Consider the following 17,475-nt stretch of genomic DNA (forward strand, 5'->3'; position numbering starts at 1 on the left):
ACCCCACACCCATCCTGACCCTTTTGCCCCAGTTAGGGCTGTTTTCTCCTGGAATTAGGGAAAGGGATGGATTGAGTGAGATGAAAGGGAATCACGTAGCTGTTAGTGCTAGTGCAGGTGGACAAAGGATGGTGAGGTGAGTGAGCAAGTAGGCAGTGCAGAGAGGGTGCGAGGGGAGTTTGAGGAGTCAAAAATGAGTGAGACAAGATGCTGCATGCAACAGTAAAAGAGTTTTGGTGGGAGGGAAATGCAGCAGTTGAGAAAAAGTTATTATGAGGATCAGAAGGAAAGTAGTCACACTTACATGGCAGAATGGAGAAGGTCGTTTACCTCTTCCTACACTGCTGGGTGTTTCTCCAGACAGTGGACACTGTTCTGACTGATGTAGCAACCTCGGACCAGGCTGGCAAGGTCAGGTGACATGGCCTCCTCAGTGATGATGATACCCATCTCCATGCCACCTTGTCCATCAGGATCTCCAGTTCCTCTTCTCAGCTATGACCAGGACAAGTATCTGCTAACATTGCAGGGGATTTCCAGACTACCAGCACTTGACTTGGTGCCCAACAGCCTTTAAAAGATGGCATTGGCATCAGGGATACCAGTATATCCTGGAATATCCCAGCAGTGCTGAGTACTTCCAGTTACAGCAAGTGGTAGAAATGGGCTAGCATTGGATGAGAGGGGTGTCGTGGCAGGTAGTTAACGAGGCAAATTTGGGACAACAGCACAAGAAACTGCATTAGGCCCAATGGTGTGAAAGCCTCCACGAAACTCGATGAAACTTACACTTTGCCAGCATGTGATAGGATTCAGCCCAATGATTGTTAAGATAGTTCTCCAAATGAACCATTTGAAAAAGACTGAATCACCAAATGCTGGAATTACTGGCAGGCAGGGAAAAGTCATACGATGAACCCAAGTATTTTGTGTAATTTAAGCACATGGGCCTCTAAGAATTATTGGACTAGGACCTGAACTATGTGGGGTTCCTGCCTCACACCCCAACCAGAAACAAGCTTGGATTCTGTCAATGACTTTGTCTCCATTCCAAAGTAAAATCAGATTTTAAAAAAGAAAAAATTCAATTCCACAATAGCATCATTCAGATGTAAATTGCCTCAGCACTGAAAGTGAAATGACCAGGACCTGCCTTCAGCCAATAAAGATTCCAGGCTATGAACTGCAAACTCCTTTTCTCTTTTGAGGATTGTAATTTGGCTAATTTATCCTCCCCTCATCTGCATACTGTATTTCTGTATATGGAATGCGAATAGGTCTACATGTGTGCGTGTCAGGATATATTTTTATGTTTTATTTCACTTAGATCAGTTTGAGTACAGCTGTAATTAAACTGTCTTGTTTGTTAACCTCAAGAAAATCTGTCCAATTGACTTTTTATTTACCACAGCATATTGGCAGTTAAGTGCTCATTGAGTTATTGAACATAACCTTATCAATAAAAAAAAACTATTTAATTCAAAGCAGTGAAGGGATAAAGAGGAGAGATATTTGATCCTTTTTCACTTTTTATTATAATTGTGGATTCCAAGTTTTTACCCACCGCTGATGTTAAACTAACTGGTCTTTAATTCCTAAGATTATTCTTATAGCTTTCCTTTAATAATCGTGTCACATTTTCACTCTCCCATCCTCATGTACTTTCCCCCTATCTAAGAAAAATTGAATAATTAAAGTAACGCTTTCCCTTACCTCCTCTCCCTTGTTCTTTTGCAATCTGGGATGCAAACCATCCAGATGCAGTAACTAATTTACCCGAAATAGCCAACTTTTCCAGTGCCTTCTCCCTTTCAAATTTCACATGATTCTTATCTCCAACGTCTTCCTATAATTTGTTAGTAAACACCTTAGTAAACACAAATACAAAGAACTTATTAATCGTTAAATATTCTAGCCTTGCCCGATACCTGTGAATATATATCACTGTCTTTGTCTCTCTTAGTACCAGTGTCACCTCTTACTATCCATTTACTATTTATATATTTGGTAAATGGTTTTGGAGTTCATTTTTATGTTGGCTTCTATTCTATTCTCATATTCTTTCATTATGTTATACTTTCCTCTTCACCTCCCCCTCAACTTGTATTTAATTTGACCTGAATTCCAATTGATGAATTCACCTGATATGCATCGTTTATTCTCTTTTTCTTTGGTTCATCATAATCTCTTTTTCCCACATCATTCATTTCTTCGCTCCCTTAAAATTTCACACACGTTGGAATGTACCTAGCCTGTTCCTGAATCATCTCTTACCTTTGTTCTAGTACAGTTTTCCCTGTCAGTCTCTAGTTTCATTTTATCCCAGTTCTGTCTCTTTTTGTCACATTGAAATGACCCCTCTTCCAATTTATATTAGCCCTATATTAGACTGTTTTGTGTTTTCCTCTATTGCTAATCTAAACTATATGATATGATGATCAATTTTGCCCAGATGTTCCTCCACAGACACTTGGTCCATATGACTCACCTTATTCCACAGCACCTGATCCAACAATGCCTCCTTTCTATCTGGGCTCACAGAATGTATTTATTAAGGACGTTTTCCTGAATTTCTTAAGCTTTATGCTAAGACTATCCTAATTGCTATTTGAGTAATTTAAGTCACTGAGTATCGTCACTTTATAATTCCTGCAAATCCTCCTGTAGATTTGCTCCTCACTCGCTCATGCTTTATAGAGGCTGAAAGAATATCCCAACTAGTGTGGTCTTTCCTTTTTCTGTTCAATTGGGGAAGTGTGACAACTGGGCAATGGGAGAGAAGCAATTGGCGAGGAGTAATCAGATGACAAGAGCATTCCTGCTTCTTTGGGCTCCAGAGGAAGATTTTTGCAGACACGACACAAACATTTTTAGGCAGAGTTGAAGCCATAATCCTGAGCAGACCAGGCTCAACAAGCATCCTTGCTTAATTTCTTTCAGAGTATTTAAAACTGGTGTTGGACACCTTAGTTGCCAATCTAATGAACTTCTTGCATGTCTTAGGTGACAGGCAGGAAAGCTTCAAAAATGCCCTGCATCAACCATTTTTTAAGTAACCTTGGGGTACCAGATATTGGTTGCCAAACCTAGATTGCATTGCAGCTTTTTTGTATTCTGTAAAATGAGCACAGTGAGGTTTAATATCTACCTTTTAATATCTGCAAATCATAGGATCTCTTCACAATAAAATGATAGAAGTGTTATTATGGTGAATAAATCTGATGAAAGTACATTTCAAAAGAGTTGAACTGAATCAATTGATATTTAAGACTGTGATCGATGGATTTTTGTTAGGTAAGGGTGTCAAGGCTACAGAGCAGATTTCAGTCATAATTGTGTTGAGTATAAACTAGGGTTATGGGGCTAAATGGCCTCCTCTTGCACCTGCCCAAATGTTTTCTACTTCTGCTTCCATTCAATTATCTGATTACTTGACTGTAGAATACACATTGTATCACATTAAAAATGGAACAGATTCAATCCCCTGATTGATTTGGACTTTAAATTATTACCTGGACTTTAAAAGATCCAGGATTGAAATATGCTGGTATTGTTATTTATTGAAACTGATATATATCTGCAGTTTCATTTTGGTTATTAAACCTGACTGCTACAGAAATCAATCCCTCTGTAATGTTAAACACAATGCTGTAGAGATTAGTCCTTATAGCACCTGTTTTTGAGATATGCACTGTGATAACACTCTAATGAGGACAATAAAAATTGTAAATATTACTGAGAAATGCATAACCTACTTTTGGCTGCAGGTGGATAACACAGGAAACTGATTAGGCTAGCGGTTTGAACAACTTGTATTCTTATGATCTTATCTACTGTTAGGCATATACTCACAGCACAGTGTGGGAGGACAATGCTGGTGCAAACAATTTAACCCTTAAGTTACAAAATCAGTTTCTCACATTTAAAGTGGTCCTTCTAAGCTTTAGTGAAACTGGCAACTTTCTTTAATGGTTGCTGCTGTCATTGAAGCAAAGCCTGAGAAACTCTCAGCCACTACTGACCATTGCCTTATCCTATGTCTCTCTGGGGCCATACATAGCACCCACAGCTAAGCTAATGAGGCTGGTGAGCCAATTCTCATAGTAGCATCACTAGTCTAATGGTGACCACCACAGAATTAGAGAGTAATTGTATTTCTATGCCATCTATTTTGATTTCCATTGTATGCTCTGCTCTCCTGCTACTGATGTCACATCCACATCAGGCCATGCAGAACCCTGGCATCATAATCGATGCATAACTGATCTGCTAACCTTACATCCTATAGGCCAAAAAGACTGCTTTGTTTCACCTCCATGACATTACAGAATTCTTCCTGATCTACACTTCTGCCGACTTTGGACTAGTAGATGTGAAATTTGACTTAGTCAATAGCACAAACTGAGCTGTGGTGATTTAACCACACATTCCACACTCTGTTCAATTTTCTCTTCCAGTGATAGAAAATTGAGCAAACAATAAAACGGGTTGACATTTTGTTATCACTTTGATGTGTGAACACCTCCAACCTTGAACTAGATGCAACAAAAACAGAAGTTGTTGGAAAAGCTCAGCAGGTCTGGCAGCATCTGTGAAGGAAAAAACAGTTAACATTTCGGGTCCGGTGACCCTTCCTCAGAATGGGAAGGGTCTGTTCTGAGGAAGGGTCACCAGACCCAAAACGTTAACTCTGTTTTTCCCTTCACAGATGCTGCCAGGCCTGCTGATCTCCTCCAGCAACTTTGTTTTTGTTCCTGATTTACAGCATCTGCAGTTCTTTCGGTTTTAATGAACTAGATGCAAATCAGCTTTTACATAAGCAATTGTTCTCTGTGTACATGAAAGAAAAAGTAACTTGAAATGATTTAGTGCCTTATCTTAATTCTTACCACAATTCCTGACATTTTATTCTGAAAGCTGATTATTCTTTATATAAAGTGTTACTTTCTGCCATCTGTTAAATCCATGAACATGATACATTATCCAAGCTATTGTGTTTATCGCCACCTCAATATTTGAAATGAATTCTTCTTTATATTCATTCATGGGATGTAGATGGAATTGGCTATGTCAGCATTTATTGCCTATCTCTAATTGTCCAAGAGGTATTAACCACATTGTTGTGGTTCTGAAGTCACATGTGGGCAAGACCAGGTAAAGATAGCAGACTTTCTTCCCTAAAAGGGCATTAATTAACCAGATGGGTTTTTACAATGTACTCCAAAATTCCAAACTGATTTTTTTTGTCAAAGGATTTAAAAGTCATGCCTGGGGTCTGTGGGTTACTAGTTTAGAGATATTATCACAATGTCACCAGCATAGAACAGGTAACCATGACTGTTTTACACCCTCAGGCAGAGTCACCATTACTCAGTGTGTGATGAAGCAAAAAGCACATTGACTTTCTTTCAGTTTCTCCTTTGGCAAGTGCTATCCAATATATGCCTGTTAATTTTAGTTGTGCAAATGAGTAAAGGCATTGAATGTAGCATTTTATTTATTTGTATAGTTTTTTGTTCTACTTATCTACAGCTTCGCATTGCAAAGGAACATACTCTCATAAAGCTAACTTTAGGAAATACAAAATTTTATGGACCTGATTAATTTTGCAAAATTCATTTAATTTGATTTTATTGTCAAAACATTGATATCTGGAGTTTTGTTACATTAATTAGGAGCTTGATGTGTATTACATTAATGTCTGGATAGACAGTTACCTTTCCAGAAGCCAATTTATCAATGTTTTGATATAATCGAAATTATTAAACAAATATATTACTCAGCTTGGTGACAAATAAATGCATATTATTACATGCTGCTTGGATTTACTTTTCAGCATATTTTATGCTCAATTAGGGCAGCTTTATCGTATTCATAATTGAAACAGTGCCAAAATAGCTGGCACATGCTTTTTGTTTAATATGGTCCATCCCAAGTCAAACCATGGCAAACTGAAATGCACAGAAAATGTAAATGGATAACTGAAAATCTGCCAAAAATAATTTCAGTGTAACACAGAAAACAGGTCATTTTTGGTTTAAAAAGAAGACGTGGCTTGTTACTGGATAAAGTATGATGTAACAGATTTCAGTCTAACAGTTTTTAGAATTTAGATAACGCTATAACTTATAACTGGATTGCTAGCTTATGGTCTGATCAATTGTTATATGTGGGATAATTCTGTTATTTAAGACAGTCCATTATGCTTAAAGCTGTGACAAAATACAGCACTAGGCGCTTTTGACTGAAGGTTATTGTAAATGCTTCAGCCTTTTGAACTGAAGTGATGGATACCTTTATTGTTGAGGATGGGGATATTTATAATGCATCCATTTCCTGTTAGTTGTTTAATTATCAACACAATTTATGACTGGATGTGGCAGATTTGTTGGCTGCGAGTTCACTTTTCCCTGTCTGTAGAATACTTCTTCCATTTTTTTTGCATGCAAGTTGTCCTTTATTGTGGATTCACCAAATTGACATCTCATTTTTTGGTATATCTAGTGTTAGTCTTGACATGCCCTCCTGCATTCGTCAGTGAGATAGGGTTGATTTTCTGGCTTGATGCTAGTGGTAGAGTGGGGATATGCTGCATCATGATTTACAGATTGTTCTGCAATACAATTCTGCCACTCCTGATGGACCACAGGACCTCAGGGATGCTTGATTCAATTTGCTGGATCCAGAACATAGATCGTAGAATGGTACAGCACAGGAACAGGCCCTTTGGCCCACAATATTGTGCTGAGCATGACAACAAATTAAACTAATCCCTTCTGCCTGTACTTGGTTCATATCCCTCCAATTCCTTACATATTCATGTGCTTAAGTCCCTTAAACTCCCCTGTTGTATCTGACTCCACCACTACCCCTGGCAGCATGTTCCAGACTCCTACCAGTCTCTGGGTAAAAAAAACTTGCCCCTCATGTCTCCTTCGAACTTTCCCTTTCTCACCTTAAATGCATACCCCCTAGTATTAGACATTTCAACTCTGGGAAAAAAATTCTGACTTTCAACCCTATCAATGCATCTCAGTTTTATAGACTTCTATCACTTCTCCCCTCAGCCTCTGCTACTCCAGAGAAAACAAGGCTTGGGGACCGCTTTGCGGAACACCTACGCTCGGTTCGCACCAAACAACTGCACCTCCCAGTCGCGAACCATTTCAACTACCCGTCTCACTCCTTGGACGACATGTCCATCCTGGGCCTCCTGCAGTGCCACAACGATGCCACCTGAAGGCTGCAGGAACAGCATCTCATATTTCGCTTGGGAACCCTGCGGCCCAATGGTATCAATGTGGATTTCACAAGCTTCAAAATCTCCCCTCCCCCGATCGCAACCCAAAACCAGCCCAGCTCGTTCCCGCCTCCCTAACCTGTCCTTCCTCCCACCTATCCCCTCCTCCCACCTCAAGCCCCACCCCCATCTCCTACCTACTAGCCTCATCCCGCCCCCTTGACCTGTCCGTCCTCCCTGGACCGACCTATCCCCTCCCTAACTCCCCACCTACACTCACCTTTACTGGCCCCAACCCTGCCTCCTTGACCTGTCTGTCTCCTCTTCACCTATCTTCTCCTTTATCTATCTTCTATCCACCTCCCCCTTTCTCCCTATTTATTTCAGAAGCCCCTTCCCCTCCCCCATTTATGAAGAAGGGTCTAGACCCGTAACATCAGCTTTCCTGCTCCTCTGATGCTGCTTGGCCTGCTGTGTTCATCCAGCTCTACACCTTGTTGTCTCAGATTCTCCAGCATCAGCAGTTCCTACTATCTCTGTAACACATTTTTCTAGCCTTTCCATGTAGCTTATGCCCTCTAATCCAGGCAGCATCCTGATAAACCTTCTCTGCACCCTTTCAAAAGCCTCCACATCCTTCCTGTAATGTGGTGAACAGAATTGAACGTAATCTGTTCAACATCCATCCCACATGGCAGGATGGTAGTTCCATACAATACGAAGGAACGTAAAGATAAGACAAGGCTTCATTTCCTCAAATTCTATGCAGTGGACACTCCTATCAATACTGTCATGGATGGATACATTGTAACAGATAGATTGGTGAAGAGCTCACATCGGAAGATAATTCTGTGCTTAGTTCCTTCACCACTTACTGCAGTACCTGTCTAGCAGTTACTTCCTTTAGGATCCCACCAGCTCAGTCAGTTGTAGTGCTGCCAAAGCAACTCTTGGTGATAGGCATTGAAGTCCATTGAGTACATTCTCCACCCTTAACTCCTGCAGTGGTGTTCAATATGGAGGAGTCATCAGCTGCAATAGGTAGTGAACTGCAGCAGGTTTCCTTACCCACGTTCAACCCAATTCCGTGAGATGTCAAAGGGACCAGATTCAGTGTTGAGGTCGCCCAAAACAACTGCCACCCAACTGTATATCACTGTAGTACAACATCTACTGGGTCTGTCCTGCCAGTGGGACAGGACATATTCTGGTTTTCGGTGGCGTCTGGGACATTGTTTGTAGGGTACGATTCCAGAATATGTCTATGTCCGGCTGTTCCTTGAATGGTCGGTGAGACATCGCAACTTTGGCACAAGCTATGTTTGTCATTGTCATTTCCAGTACTTAACTGATGCCAGGTGATCCATCTGGTTTCAATCCTTTCTTCCGACTTTGTAGCCATTTGATACAACTTACTGAACCATTTCAGAGGGTAGTTAAGCATCAACTACATTGAGAGGGGTCTGGACTCACACATAAACTGGGCCAGCTACAGATAGCAGATTTCATGCCTGAAACATGGGCATTCACAACAATTGACACTGATTACATGGTCACCGTTAGGCCAATGTTTAATTCCAATTTTTTTTTTCAAATGTGAAGTGAAGTTTCACTGAGCCCTGGTGGGGTTTAAGTGCAGAATATGCTGAAAACATTGGGTCCTGGAACACTAGTCCAGTAACTGTTCCCCTATGCTCCCACCTTTCCCTAAATGCAAAATGTATCAGACTGATAGTTTCACTGAGGTCAGGACTTTACCCAGGAGCAGGTTAAAATAACATCCCTGTTCTAACTGGAACATGGGACCATGACTTCAATTGTTAGTTGGGCTTCCAAAAAAATAATACCCAGTGACAAAATCAGTAATATTATAACATAAAGACTTGAGCAACATTTGGATTTGGGTGGTTAATTGCTAAGCAACATTCACACCTCAGAATGTCAGTATTACCATCACCAACCAGGAAAGAGTCTAACAACATTATTTGACATTCAATGCCCTTATATTTCTGTTTTCCACCACCATCAACACCTAGCAGCAAATCTTACTGCATAAAACACATAAATACTGTGGTTACAAGGGCAGCTCAGAGGCTGGGTATTTTGGGGTGAGTGGCTCATCTGTTGTCTCCCCATATCCTGACCACCACGTATATCTAGTATAATACAATAATCTCCAGTTGCCTGGATGAATGCGAGTGCCTAACCACTCACAAAAGCCCAACACATCCAGATCAAAAACTAACCATTTCATCAGGACCCCATTTAGCACTACGCCTAAAATTCCTCCCACCAGAAGTTCAGAGTGGCTCCAGCGTGCCTGTTCCCAAGATAAACTATAATAACTTGTCAAGACTTCTTCAGCAACATTTCTCAAACCCAAACTATTGCTCGCGAGAAGGACAAAGAAGTTGGCTGCAGGAATCACAACCAGCTCTAAGTTCTCCTTTAAATGAAACAAAATCCTGACTTGGAAGTATATAATTGTTCCTTCCTTCTTACAGAGTCAAAATTGTGCAAATCCATAGCAAGACAGGAGGACTGGACACAGTCACCAGCACCTAAGTAAGTGGGATAGAGGTCAGATTGGTGGTGAGCTGCTTGGGCCTCAGGAGCAGGAGGAGTGAGAGGAAAAGAAACAGCAAGAGTGGAGGGATCCCACAAGTAGGCAGTCTGGCAGTAGAGCTGCTTCAACAAAATCAAAGGCCAACGTCGCAGTGAGAAGGTAAGGAATTTTTGGATACTCCTCTCTTGTCTCTTGTGACCTGACATTGATGAATGTTAAGATCTCAAGTACAGATTAAAAACTTTACATAGATAATTAATATTTTGTAAGTTCGCAGCTAATTTTCTTCACTTGATAGAGTTAAGGAATTATGAATGTTTGTCCAAGAATAAGATGTTTCTAGTCTATACTTAAATTGGAGTAAGAGTGAAGTAAGAACAAGGTTCCAAGTTCTATTTATTTAAGTTATGCCTCGGCAGCTCAGCCATGATTTGCACAATGTGGGAAGTCTTTGATGTTCCTGGTGGTCTGGACGGCCAAGTGAGCAGGAGGTGCTTCCAGCTGGTGCAACTCCAGCTTCAGGTTTTGCAGCTTGAGCAGCAGCTGAGAAGCTGGAGAGATTTATGGATAACATTGGGAAGAGAGGGAATGGTGGACTATCATACAGAAGGAGGGAAATCAGGCAAGTGGTCAGGAAGTCCCCTGAGTGCATGCGACTCATTGGTGGCCTTGGAAGAGGGACAGTCATTCTGTGGAGATCAGGCACGGCCAGGGGCCATGGGACTGTGAGTAGAGCAGCTGCTCAGCTCGGAAGGAAGTAATTTTGAGGCAATAATGGTCAGGGATGTTTTAGTGAGGGGAATAGACAGCCACTTCTGTGGCTGTAGCGGTGACTCCAGGATGATGTGCTGTCTTTTAGGTGTAAGGGTCAAGGACTGCGAAAAATGGCTGCAGGACATGCTGAATGGGGAGGGTGAACAGCCTGAGTTCATGGTCCGTGTTGGAATCAACTGCATAGGAAGAAAGTGAAACGGTGTTCTGTAAACAGACTTTTAGAAAGTTAGGTAAAAAATTCAAAAGCAGGACTTCAAAAATAGCAACCACAAATTACTCCTGGTGCCATGCAGTAGAGTGTATGAATAGAAGGAAAGAGCAGAGGAATGTATAGCTGTAGAGTTGGTGTAGAAGGGAAGGCTTTAGATTCTTGAGGCATTGGGACCATTCCTGGGGGAAGTGACACCGGTACAAATTGGATGGGTTACATCTGTACAGGAACGGAACCAACATCCTGGTATGCAGGTTTGCTAATACTGTTGGGGTGGACTTAAACTGGATTGACAGGGGTTGGGATCCTGACAAGTGGTTCTGAGCCATCTCATGTTAACCACTCAGGCACTTGTTGCCAAAGATTAGGGTGAGCTCATTCTTTCTGTAAAGTTAAAACTAGCAACCTGTTCAGCCCACATTGTATTTTGAAGCATATTTAATTATGTAAAGTTCTCTGTACTTTTGTTTGATAAGCTTTGAAACAGCTTGATTTTAATTTACATTTTCTAGATAATGAACCAAATAACCAAACAAACCGTCCCATCTTAGATAAAGGTAATTGATTAATAATTGATTAACAACATTTTATTCAGAAAAATGTTCACTGCCAAAAGCTGAATGCACAGTAACTTGCAACAAAAGAAACATAAAAATCATATATAAACTAAGTGACATCTTAACAAATCATGGACACATAATCATCAGAGAGTGACTGAAAAGTGGCAGATGGAATATTAAAAGAAGCAAATTTGAATAAAAACATTATTAGGATTACAAATCAACATCATTCTTACATTACAAGTAATGAACTATATTGTTTATTAACCATTGAAAATGAGTGACCAACAGTGATAATGATCTGTCAAAATCACAATGACAATCAGCCTTCATGATTATTTAATTGTAAATGCTACAGCATCTGCAAGCAAGGACAGATGCACAATTAAACAAGGAAATTTAAATTGCTATCAAAGTTTTGTCCCAGTTTATTCTCTAAAGACAGCTTCTTGAAGCCCGAGACTCCATTCAAATGCATTAAGTCATGGGAAGCTGCTGTTTACATGATAGATACAAATTAAATTTAGTATAGAATTCCAAGTGTTATTTTAGCTGCATGATAAATGTTATTTTTTTTGCAAAGCAACCCCTCTGGCACACCTATTAAAAATGTTGATCTTACTTCTTCAGGTTATAATTATTTTTCGAGATTTCACAAAAGTTAAATTTTGTTCATTTTCTTTCTTTGTCTTTTTACCTCTCTCTTAATCCTCCCTCATTTTCTTCCTTTCTATATATCTGATTTTTATTAAATTCACCCACTTCTACACTTGCTAAATTTTGAGGATTGATTTAATGTCCATATGTTCTCACCTTGCATTTTTCAATTCACAGTCCTGCCATCAAATTTATTAAGTTCATGAATACACAATTACTTGTCAGATTCTCAGATACCAGTTGTTCTATGGAGGGTATCAGTGCCACTTCCATCAGAATATTATCAACATTAAACAGGCAAGCACTTGTCCAACTGCCGATGGGCAATAGTCATGGCCATTAGCCTGCAAGAGCAAATTTTGGGCTTTATTTTGGAACATCTCACTTTTAAACTAACTTTACTAAAATCTCACTTCAAAAAATTGCTTAATTCAGGTGTGAACTGTGATTAACATTGAGTCATCATTGTCTGTATACACATTTGAAGCTCAACATAAGCTTTTGGTCGCAATAAAGGAACAACATCTCAGAAGTTGATTATCAATTTGAAAATTAGTTGTCATCTAGTTTCTTAAATAGGCTAAGTGATGGAAGCCTTCAGTTTCCTAAAATGTTGATCATCTCCACGATAGTCAATTCTGAGGCAACACATGGTGGGGCTCAGAATGCCCATTGTGTCATAGTGCTCACTGCTGCATTTCCTGTGGATGAATCAGTCGTTTGAAAACGTGCATGACTCACTGGCCGCAATTTTCCCTCAGCTGTCTTCTTAGCCAGCTGATCTTTTAGCTTCTGTCCACTCTTCAGCATTCAACCAAACAGTCAGCCTCCAAGAGGCACAGCCATCAGTGACTATCTTCCACTTGTCGGTGTCAATGTCCTCCATCTTCATATCTCACTTCCAGGTGCAAGCAAAGGCATGGAAGCTCAGGAGGTTCTGACTCAGTGGCCAGTTCACTGCACAGGTGGTGTTTGGGTATATCACTGTCATCAAGCCAATTAGTATGACCAAGCCAACAGAGACATTATTAGCTTAGCAATGAGTGTACACTGATGGAATTAAAATGTTACAGGACCTCTGAATTGGTGACCTTTTCATGTGAAATGACTAGCTTCACCTGTTACTCAAGATTTTTTTGAGAAACTGACATTCCTAGGTAATCTGAGATAAATTTGGCACTTTTCAGAGTCAAATATGGCATTTTTAGGCCCATTCATTAATTTGTGCGATATACAGTGAGCAATGGTCTGTTTGGGGTAGCCATTATTCTGTCATACAAGTGGAACTAGTGAGCTGCTTGACACTGCTACTATCGAATAGCAATACGAGTGGCATTCTTCATTAACAAGATGCTGCTGTCACTCCATAAATATATGACACCTACTACACAATGAGTTATGCGGTAAATGAATTTCAGTGCTGGTGTGAATCAAGTGTGTCGGCCGTGCACACCAGTGACTGGTCAATTGTATTAAATTGTACATTTCTTCAGCTATTCACATCAGTAAGAGTGTTGACTGTGGTCAACCAGCCAACACTTACAAATTCAGAAAGAAACACATTACAAAGCACTTTCAAATTCATTGTGTCCAACATTAAATGCAATTCATGATTGAACAATACTTAATAAATATTCCTGATAGTGCTAAACATTACACTAACAACTAATTAATGATTATCATTTGGGCTAGCAGTACTGTATGTTTTCTAGAAACTGCATTTATTGATATACAAGGCCCTTGTCTTTTACACATATATCCCCATTTTATAATACAATTGGGTGAAGCTTGTATTGAATGCTCGTGATCCAGTTGAACTGGCTGGATATTAAATTTCCATTATTTTCGAGATGAACCATGAAGAGAACCAGCACTCCTGTATGATCTACAAAACCAGCTCAGATTCCACACACTCCCCCCATCTCCCACAAATGCCTCATCCCATCCCCAAACCAGTGCAATAACTGACAATTGCAGTGCATTGACTAGTAATCACTAATAAAATCATTTCCATATTAAAAAGTGTGGACAGGCATTACAGAGTGGTATGCCTGCCAAAGGTCTTACTTTCCTAGGTGGCAAGATTCATTCTGACAGCTCGCCACTCCAAATTAAACAAGTCCCAATCACAAAAATTGATGGGGCGGTTTATAGAGTGACTCAAAGTAGTGCATCCTAATTGCTGGCCTAGTAACTAAGCCAAAAGACCAACACAGTGCTTAGGATTTTTATATGAAATGCAGCTGATATAAATTCAGTAGTTTTACATTGAATGTTACTTTTGATTGGAGCATGACAAAGGTGATGTGTGAAACTGAAGCTATCATTCGATTTCTCTGTAAAGCTGCCATATGCGACAATTTTTTTTGACAAGGTCAAGATTTTGAATCAGCTGTGACTATTAAGAATCTCCATGAAAACTGTGACACTGACCCTGAGAAGAAGAAATCATACCAAATTAGGTATTAGTGACCAAAAAATGGCAAACCTACACTGGGCTCTTAGAGCACAATCGCTGAAGCAGCAACTGCTCAGTTAGTGCAGATTCAGAACCAATAACAACAGAATTATAGAGTCATTGAATTGTACATCACAGAAACAGACCCTTCAGTCCAACTCTTCCATGTCGACCAGCTGTCCTGAGCTGATCTAGTTGTTTTTGCTAGCATTTGGCCCATATCCCTCTAAACCCTTCCTATAAATCTACCCATCCAGATGCCTTTTAAATGTTGTAGTTGTACCAGATTCCATCATTTCCTCTGGCAGTTTATTCCATACATGCACCACCCTCTGTGTGAAAATGTTGCACCATAGGTCCCTTCTAAAACCTTCCCCTCTCACCTTAAACGTTTGCCCTCTAGTTTTTGACTTCCCTACCCTGGGAAAGAGACTTGGCTATTCTACCCATCCACGCCCCTCATGATATTACAAACCTCTATAAAGTCACCCCTCAGTCTCTGACGCTCCAGGGAAAAGAAACCCTAGTCTATTCAGCCTCTATCTATCGCCCAAACCCTCCAATCCCAGCAACATCCTTATAAATCTTTTCAAAACCATTTCAAGTTTAACAACATCGTTAGTACAGCAAGGAGACCAGACTGAACACAGTATTCCAAAAGTGGCCTCACAAATGTCCTGTACCATCGCAACCTGACATCCCAACCCCTATAATCCTACACTCAATGCATTGACCAATGAGGGCAATGGTGCCAAGTCCCTTCTTCACCACCCTGTCTACCTGTGATTCCACTTTCAAGGAATTATGCACCTGCACCCCTAGGTCTCTCTGTTTGGCAACACTCCCCAGGGCCCTACCATTAACTGTACAAACCCTGCCCTGGTTTGCCATACCAAAGTTTAACACCTCATGTTTATCTAAACTCCTTCTGCCACTCGACAATAATTTGTACAGCGAAGAATAGGCAGTGAGTCAATGCTTATAAAAGCTTGGAATGGTCTATAGTTCTACTTAGTGTGAATTTCAAGGTGATTACAGTGGTGGAATAGTTTTTACATTAAAGAATTTATGATGAAGATCTCCCTGTTCACTACTTGTGGGGAAATTTGTAAAACAAACATTTATAGTGAGTTAGACTTTTCACTGGAAATAAGTAAAAAAAAAAGAAACATCTCCCTCCTTACATTTTTGAAGTGACTCCAGATAGAAGATTTGATCTGGTGTAGGTATTTGAAGCTGTCTGAAATCATCGCAATTACATCAAGCATGTCATTGCTTTAAAGAAACATTACGCCCATTGCCTTTCCTCCTGTGTTTTATTCAGAAGGGAAAGAGGCTAGAGAGGTGCTAGTGCAATGTGGCCCAGCACCACTTTGTTAGTAATTAAATAGAAACATTTGCCAGATGTTATGAATAGTTAAACTGCCCTTTAAATTTTCATTTCTGAAAATCTTTACCTGTACTAGAATCTGATGCTTTAAGACAAGATTTCTAATTTATTTTTAAATTCTTTATTTAATCATAAGGCATGAAATGTGCAACTGCAGCCTTTAGTTTAATTTTGTGAACTAAGTAGTGACAATCATTGAAGTTTAATAAATAAATTACTCTGAAAATTTAACAGATAATTGTTTAAACTCAATTAGATAATTCACGAATGTCCTTTAAGGAAGAAAACTGCCATCCTTACCTGGACCAGCCTACATTTGACTCCAGACCCACAGCAATGTGATTGACTCTTAAATGCCCTTGGAACAATTAGGGATGGGCAATAAATATTGACCTAGCCGGCAGCACCCTCATCCTGTGAATGAATAAAACAAAAAATTTCTGATCTAAAACATAAGCATCACCACAGATGACAACTGGATGCTGTGGAGATAGATGAGGTGTGTATCTTGTCCTCAATCCATGACAGTTACTTTAAATTGAGATGGTGGCTGCTTGGTTTAAAGAAGACATTTGCTCTAGCAGAACTTGCTTGGCAACCGTGCAATTGCTTCTGTTCATGGGGAGTCCACATCTAATAGCACCTCAATCAACGGCTGCTTAATTCATTGACAGCCTTAACTGATATTTTGACTGATCAGTTTCTATTTATTTTAACAAGCTAAAGCAAAAACTGTGCTAAACATCTTTGTCCAGAATTGTATCTCTGTTGCCTTATTATCATATCTTTCCTGCTGCTCCCCTCTCCCTCTCAGCTTCTCAATAGTGCCACAGGCTGTGAAGCTGTGTCCCAGTCAGGAGGATTAAATGGTCTTGGACAAAGGCTTCTCCAGGGAAGCCATGTCTGGGTAGCATTCAGCTCTGGGAGTGAAACCTTTGGGCTGTTTAAAATGAAAGTTCATATTAACAGCCATCATGCTGAGCTTCCCACTCCTTTCAGGTTATAACATAAATACAATATCAGCTGAAATAACTAAAAAAGATTTGCTGGAAATGCATGGGGGCATTTGAAAGAGGAAGAAAGGTTAATGTTTTGGCTCAGAGATAGTAGGAACTGCCAATGCTGGAGAATCTGAGATAGCAAGGTGCAGAGCTGGATGAACACAGCAGGCCAAGCATTATCATAGGAGCAGGAAGGCTGACGTTTCGGGCCTAGACCCGTCATCAGAAATGGGGGAGGGGAAGGGGGTTCTGAAATAAATAGGGAGAGAGTGGGAGGCGGATAGAAGATGGATAGAGGAGAAGATAGGTGGAGAGGAAACAGACATCCAGCTCTGCACCTTGTTATCTCTTAATGTTTTGGCTGCAGTTTTTCATAATGTTTGCAATTTTGCTGGTCAGATTGTGAAGTTTGATAATGCTTCACACAATGAATTATCGCTGGAGTGCAATGACAGCTGACATATATATATAGAGATAGTGGGAACTGCCGATGCTGGAGAATCTGAGATAACAAGGTGTAGAGCTGGATGAACACAGCAGGCCAAGCAGCATCAGAGGAGCAGGAAAGCTGACGTTTCGGGTCTAGACCCTTCTTCAGAAATTTCTGAAGAAGGGTCT

General features: G+C 40.2%; 1 protein-coding gene across 2 annotated transcripts in view; it reads left to right on the plus strand.

Moving 5' to 3' along the window:
• The window catches only part of si:rp71-68n21.9 (kelch-like protein 13), a 67,649-nt gene that overhangs the window by 16,883 nt on the left and 33,291 nt on the right, over nt 1-17,475 (plus strand). For both annotated transcript variants that reach the window (XM_048603130.1, XM_048603131.1), the window contains exon 2: nt 9,745-9,965. The gene's annotated coding sequence lies outside the window, so the exon portion shown is untranslated. The remainder of the gene's footprint in view (nt 1-9,744; nt 9,966-17,475) is intronic.

Source organism: Rhincodon typus, chromosome 11 (assembly GCF_021869965.1).
Source record: "Rhincodon typus isolate 14 chromosome 11, sRhiTyp1.1, whole genome shotgun sequence".
Taxonomy (NCBI): Eukaryota; Metazoa; Chordata; class Chondrichthyes; order Orectolobiformes; family Rhincodontidae; genus Rhincodon; species Rhincodon typus.